The sequence below is a fragment of the Sturnus vulgaris genome, chromosome 21 (assembly GCF_052056855.1).
Source record: "Sturnus vulgaris isolate bStuVul1 chromosome 21, bStuVul1.hap1, whole genome shotgun sequence".
Classification (NCBI taxonomy): Eukaryota; Metazoa; Chordata; class Aves; order Passeriformes; family Sturnidae; genus Sturnus; species Sturnus vulgaris.
In genome coordinates this window covers 6,690-13,576 of record NC_142263.1, presented here as the reverse complement: position 1 = coordinate 13,576, position 6,887 = coordinate 6,690, and the positions used below count along the sequence as shown (strand labels likewise).

General features: G+C 50.0%; 1 long non-coding RNA gene across 1 annotated transcript; it reads right to left on the bottom strand.

The window, feature by feature from the left end:
* Positions 1-4,872: 4,872 nt before the first annotated feature.
* Positions 4,873-6,294, bottom strand: LOC148221459 (uncharacterized). Its single transcript, XR_015807958.1, has 2 exons — positions 6,157-6,294; positions 4,873-5,841 (listed from the first exon to the last, which is right to left on the bottom strand). It is a non-coding gene; the product is annotated as an uncharacterized LOC148221459 (long non-coding RNA).
* Positions 6,295-6,887: the final 593 nt, after the last annotated feature.

The following is a 6,887-nucleotide window of genomic DNA, read 5'->3' as shown; positions in this document are numbered from 1 at the left end:
GGAGCACATCAACCTCACCTCGTGTTTTCTCGGGGCTTTATGGCCCTGGCAAGAGAGAGATGTTCACTGATGAGTCCCAGGCCGAGCCGGTGAGCACAGCATGTTGTGTTGGAGCTGGGGGTTTTTTTTGAGACGTTCAGCAGCCACACTCTCTAGTCAAGAGTCCTGAGGTTTGTTGCTGCTCCACTTTCATCCTCATATCCAGCTTCCAGCCCTTTTCTTCTCTCTGTCCAGTGTGTCTTTTGTGTTCCTTTCTTGTCCTGTGTGCTCCCCATCCCATTCCCGTTCCCTACGGAGGGGGAGGGTGTGGAGACTGGGGGCTCCGACGTGGTTTGGGGCACCCCAAGGTCCCTGGGAAAGGGAGCCGGGCTGCGCTGGAGGAGCAGGTGAGTCGGGCATGGGGGGGGGGGGGGGGGGGGGGGGGGTCATGCTGGGTGCCAGAACATTGAGAGGGAGGGGTGGGTGTAGAATGCATGAAAAACAGAACCATAAAAAATACCTAAATATAGTCTAAAAGGAATGTTTAAATGCTTTTTATTTGGGTAGAGGCACGGTTTTTATAGCTAATATAAAAATAAAATATAAAGAATAGAAATAGATTGGTATACATGTAAAATATAATGAAATATAAGTAGCAAATATCTATGAAAAATCTAGTGTATAACAGAAATAATGCAAATATAAGAATATGTATAAATATAAAATAGAGCTATGAGAATGGGAATAAGAATGGGGTAAAACATCAGTGAGAAATGGAAAAAAACCACATGAAAAATGGTGGGAAAATCAGTGAGAAATGGAGAAAAATCAGTGAAAAACGGGGGGGGAATCTTTGAAAAATGGGGAAAAAAATCCGTGAGAAATGGGGGAAAAAAAATCCATGAAAAATGGGGAATAAATCAGTGAGAAACGGGGAAAAGTGGGGGAAAAAATAATTGAGAAATGGGGAAAAAATAATTGAGAAATGGGGGAAAAAATCCGTGACGAATGGCGGGAAAAGTCATTAAGAAATGGGGGAAAAATCAGTGAGAAACAGGGAAAAAAATCAATGAGAAATGGGGGGAAAATTTGGGACAAAATCAGCGAGAAATGGGGGAAAAAGCAGTGGTAAATGGGGGAAAAGTCGATGAAAAATGGGGGAATATTCAGTGAGAAATGGGGGGGCGGGGGGGGGAAATCAGTGAGAAATGGGGAAAAAATCCATGGAAAACAGGCAAACAATCCATGGGCAATGGCGGGAACAGAGCGAGCTGTTGTCGCTCGTGCTGTGGTGGCCGATGCTGTGGGGAAAAAATAAGTGAAAAATGGGGGCAATAATCAGTGATAAATGGGGAGAAAATCAGTGATTAATGGGCGGAAAAATGCATGAAAAATGGAAGGAAAAATTCAGAGAGAAATGGGGGCAAATATCAGTGATAAATGGGGAAAAAAATCAGTGATTAATGGGGGGAAAAATGCATGGAAAATGGGGGGAAAATTCAGAGAGAAATGGGGGCAAAAATCAGTGAGCAATGGGGGGGAAAATCGGGAAATATCCATGGAAAAATGGGGGGAAAAAATCAGTAGAAATGGGGGAAAAAATCAGTGAGAAATGGGGGAAACATCATGGTGAAATGGGGAAAAAAAATCTTTGATAATATGGGAAACAAATCATTGAGAAATGGGGGAAAAAAATCAGTTAGAAATGGGGAAAATATGGGAAAAAATCCACGAAAATTGCGGGAAAAAAATGCATGAAAAATTGGGGAAAAAACAGTAAGAAATGGGGGAAAAAATCCATGAAAAATGGCGGGAAAAATCAGATCGGCGATCGATAGCTAATGCGTGCCTATGGATTATATCGGCGATCGATTGATCACGACTACCGATCGATTATATCGGCGATCGATTGCTAATGCCTGCCGATCGATTAGATCGGCGATCGATTGATCGCGCCTGCCGATCGATTAGATCGGCGATCGATTGGTAATGCCTGCCGATCGATTAGATCGGCGATCGATTGATCGCGCCTGCCGATCGATTATATCGGCGATCGATTGATCGCGCCTGCCGATCGATTAGATCGGCGATCGATTGATCGCGCCTGCCGATCGATTAGATCGGCGATCGATTGATCGCGCCTGCCGATCGATTAGATCGGCGCTCGATTGCTAATGCCTGCCGATCGATTAGATCGGCGATCGATTGATGGCGCCTGCCGATCGATTAGATCGGCGATCGATTGCTAATGCCTGCCGATCGATTAGATCGGCGATCGATTGATCGCGCCTGCCGATCGATTAGATCGGCGATCGATTGCTAATGCCTGCCGATCGATTAGATCGGCGATCGATTGATCGCGCCTGCCGATCGATTAGATCGGCGATCGATTGGTAATGCCTGCCGATCGATTAGATCGGCGCTCGATTGCTAATGCCTGCCGATCGATTAGATCGGCGATCGATTGATCGCGCCTGCCGATCGATTAGATCGGCGATCGATTGCTAATGCCTGCCGATCGATTAGATCGGCGATCGATTGATGGCGCCTGCCGATCGATTAGATCGGCGATCGATTGCTAATGCCTGCCGATCGATTAGATCGGCGATCGATTGATCGCGCCTGCCGATCGATTAGATCGGCGTTCGATTGCTAATGCCTGCCGATCGATTAGATCGGCGATCGATTGATCGCGCCTGCCGATCGATTAGATCGGCGATCGATTGATCGCGCCTGCCGATCGATTAGCTCGGCGATCGATTGATCGCGCCTGCCGATCGATTAGATCGGCAATCGCTTTCCAATGCCTGCCGATCGATTGCTAATGCACACTATTTGCACACTCCTTGCACACCCTTTGCACTCGTACAGAGGCAGGAGGTTTCTCAGTTCTGGTCGGGGTTTTTTGGGGCGTTCATTCAGGGGGATTTCCTCAAGGATTGGGACACTCCTTGATTCCATCCCTTGCCTGTCTCCCAAGCGCCACCCTGTGGGCAGAGCGCGGTACTGCGCGCCCTGCCTCTCCCAAGATGGCGGCTCGGGTGTCGCTCCCCGACCTTCTAACTCTGGCTGCAAAAGGAGGGGGGCACAGCAAGGAGCCCGCTCGCTCTAGTGGGATGCCTGCGCACGACGCCGACACCGATCCCACGGGTGCGATTTTCGGCGGCGTTTCCAATCGTGCGGACATCTCCTTCAGCCCGCTTCGGCCCGGGGGAGAGGGGCGGGGCCGCCAGCGATGGTCCCGGCGCAGCCCGGGCAGGCTCGGGGCGGAGCCGGGGCTTGGCGAGGCGGGGCACGGAGGTCCCGGGGACGGGACCGGGCGGGGCCGGGGCGGTGCTTTAGGGGCGGTCCCCAGTGGTCCCGGGCGGCACCGGGGGCGGGGCCGGGTTGATCCCGGAGCGGTACCGAGCTGTGCTGGGGACGGTGCTGCAGGGGCGGTGCCGCGCCCGCCTCAGGGTGATTGAATGCCCAGAAATCGCCTCCTCTGCCCCGTGCTCACAGTGAGCTGCGGGCTGCAGCGTGCTGTCGGAGCTCCGCACACAGCACGGATTTGGGCTTCCCCTCCTCTCAAACCCTCTCCCCCTTCTTCCTCCTCCTCCTCTTCCTCTTTGTCCTCTGTCACTGCTGAGGCTCTGGAAAGAACTGAAATTCTGCAGGGAGAGATGTCCTCTCGTGGCCCCAGGGACTGCCTCGGCACGGGCCACGAGCGCCTCCGGCCCCTGCCTTCTCCTGCTTGAAAAGATCACCTGGAGCCCGAGCTCGGGGGGGTGAAATCAGCTGAAATCCAGGTAACTCTGTCAAGTGCCCCCCAGGGACATCGGCGGGGCTGGGGGATGAGGGTTTGAAACAGCAAATTCTTTGGAATATACACCTGTCCCTGTGCCGATGCTGCTGAGCTTCCTGCCACAGTATATCCCCACTCCATGAGGCGCTGTGAGGTTATGGCAGTGGGAATTGAGCAGGGAATTCGGGGCTATGGGCATAATTCACGGGAGCTAGCAAAGCTGACAGCCAACCCCAAATCGGGGCACAGCACAGAGAACAATCTGTGTGTGCTGCCCTGTCAGCTCAAGCTCCTGGGCTGGCAAGTATTGGGAGTTAAATGTATGGAATTACACAAATCACAGCAACTGGCATCACCCAGAGGGACAATCCAAGGCCCAAACAATTCCTCCACAGTCCACTCTGGGAAAAACACCCCTGTGCCTGCCAGGAGCTCTGACCCTGCTTTTCCTACCAGCTCCTGAGCAGTGTCAGGGCCACCACGACGCCTTTAAAATCCAGATAAACCCCAAATCCTACACAGTGAATAATCCAAAGAAAGTACTGAATTGTTGTCATTAAAAGCTCAAAACTCATTAAGAATTCTATGACAACAGTGTAATGGACTCCCAGGAACCTCATGAATGCTCTCGGTTTCATTTTTGTGTATTTTTACTCCCTCATTTGGCAGCTTGTAAAACTTATCCTGGAATTCAGAGAGTCAAGCAGGATCGACTTTGGATGACCTTCACCTCTGTTCCCACTTTGTGCAAACACAACTCGTGCCCAGGTGGGTGAACTCATCACCTCAGCTTTTCACTCCAGAGTATCCCCTCCTTATTTCCCTGTAGATGAACTCAGATCCACTCCTCACCTCCACTGGTCATCCAAGCGTCCATTCTGTTCCCCACAGGCCCTGGTGGCCCCAGGGAGCTCCCTTGGCCTTTCTCCTGCCCCTCTGCAGCCCGAGGTCGCTACACAAACAGTTCTTGTGTCCCCTCTAAATGACCCCGGGTTTTCTGCTCAATGAATGGCATGACCCGTGCCCACTGCTCATGATTCACCCAACCAAAATCAAGAGCAAATGTTGCTTGGGCTTTAAGAACTTGAAATAACTCTGAAGCAAAGAAATCACCTTTTTCTCCTGGTTTTTATTTTTATTTTTTCATTTAAGATGCTGGACTTGCCTCTGTGGATGTGTGCTGAGCTCTCACTGCAGGGGACTGTCAGGCCTGAATGGCTGTGAGTTCGTGTTCTTCTCAGTAGGGAATCAGAAATTATTCTTAGACCATAGAATTGTTTTCTGAAACCTTTCCCTTTCCTCTTTGTGCCTTTGAATTTTTCAGCTGTTCCCTGTTGTCACTTCCCCTGCCTGACTTCTGTGCAGCTCCTAGCTGGGAAAAACTGGGAAAACTTAGGGGGTACAGAGGTGGAATTTTTGGCTGGATTTTTCTAACATTTCTAATTTTGCTGAACTTATTTCCCCAGTGAGAAGAGCACGAACTCACAGCCATGCAGGCCTGACAGTCACTGCGGGAAATCTGACACAGTATTAATAAGTAACCTTTCCTGAGAGCAGTCACCACCCAGTCCTCCAGCCTTGTCAAATGTTTGCAATGAATGGAGCCAAGTTCTAATCCTTAATCTAAATTTATGTCAGCTTTTGTTAGAAAGATACCCGGACAGTAAATCATACAAGAGAATTTAAAAATTGCACAAAGAATAACAGGCCCAGACCAAACCCAACCGCCCCCATCAGTGCTCCACCCCAATTTTGTGGAGAAACAGTGATACAGTTTATAAATACTCTCCTTCCACACTATTCAGTCCTTCACCGCACATCCCCAGAGAGGAGTCCCTCAGACCTTGCTCCCCTGAACACCAGGAGAGCTGGAGTTTCACCCAGATCCCACATTCCCATGGCAGTTAATCCCAGCAGGGAGGCAAAGAGGAACCCTGCATCCTCTGACATAGCCCACAGCACGGGCAGCACCAGGAGCCCTCCAGGCTCAGACCTCTGGTGCTGAAGCCTCTGGCTTTGGCTGATCAAACACCACAGCTCTTGGCAAAGATGGCAGGAGAGTCGTGATTCTTCCTGTCCTGAAAGAGAGGAGGAAAGAAAATTAAGTCGACTGCAGAAGGATTCCAGCTCTCAACTTCTGCTCTGATTCCTCACTCTGGGGTTTTATCCATGACAAGTGACACAATTCAGAGTGCCCTTTTCCAGCATTTTTATTCCTAACTATTAAAAGGATGCTCATTTCTCTTATTGTATTCTTTGCTTAATTTTATTAGAGGCATTTTCATCCCAGACCCCACTTGTCAGTTCTTCAATCCTTTAGCACTGGACTTGGCACAAAGGGATACCCGTGGTGCTGCATCACAAGAAATCCCAAAGAGAAACCCCTTCCAAACCTGACGGAGAAAGCTTTCAAGGCACTCCAGAACACAGACAGCTTTTCCTGCCTTGTCAGGCCACACCAATTCTGTCCCATCCACCTGAACTGTGCAGGTGAGGAAAAGGCTTTCCTTGCTCCTCGGAATCACTGTCTGAGACCACAGCATGTCCATCCTGGGCAGCACCTGGAAACAACGTGGGAAAGGCAAAATGAGAGTGTTTTCTATCAGAAAATTACTACTACTAATAAAAATAACAATCAGAACTTCTGGACAAATTTAGTAACATCACTTTGATATGAGAAATACAGGCCATGCCCATCCTTGTAGCCAGGTGAAAACAGGAAGGAGAACTAGAGGAAAAGCAGAGTCCCTTATTTGATCTCTGGACACAAACTGAGGCCTTTTCCCTGTGAAACCAAACTCACCCTTCCAGGGTTCCTGAGATCAGCTACGAGGAGGCTTTTGGCACTCCCAAGAGCAGCTGGGTCACAGCTGGATGCGGCTTGGGTCTGGGAGACACCGTGCTCCTTCTGGAATTATAGCACGCAAATGCCTGCTCCTGGCCCCAGGCCCGGAGATAAAATCTGTGGGGTTTTTCCCTGTGCAACATTGTTCACCCCTCCCAGGTTCCTGAGATCTGCACAGAGGAGGCTTTGGGCACCCAAAGGCAGCCAGGGTTACAGGTGGGGGCAGCTTGGGGCTGGGAGAAATCCTCATCCATTTGGAATTTTATCAGGCAGAAACCT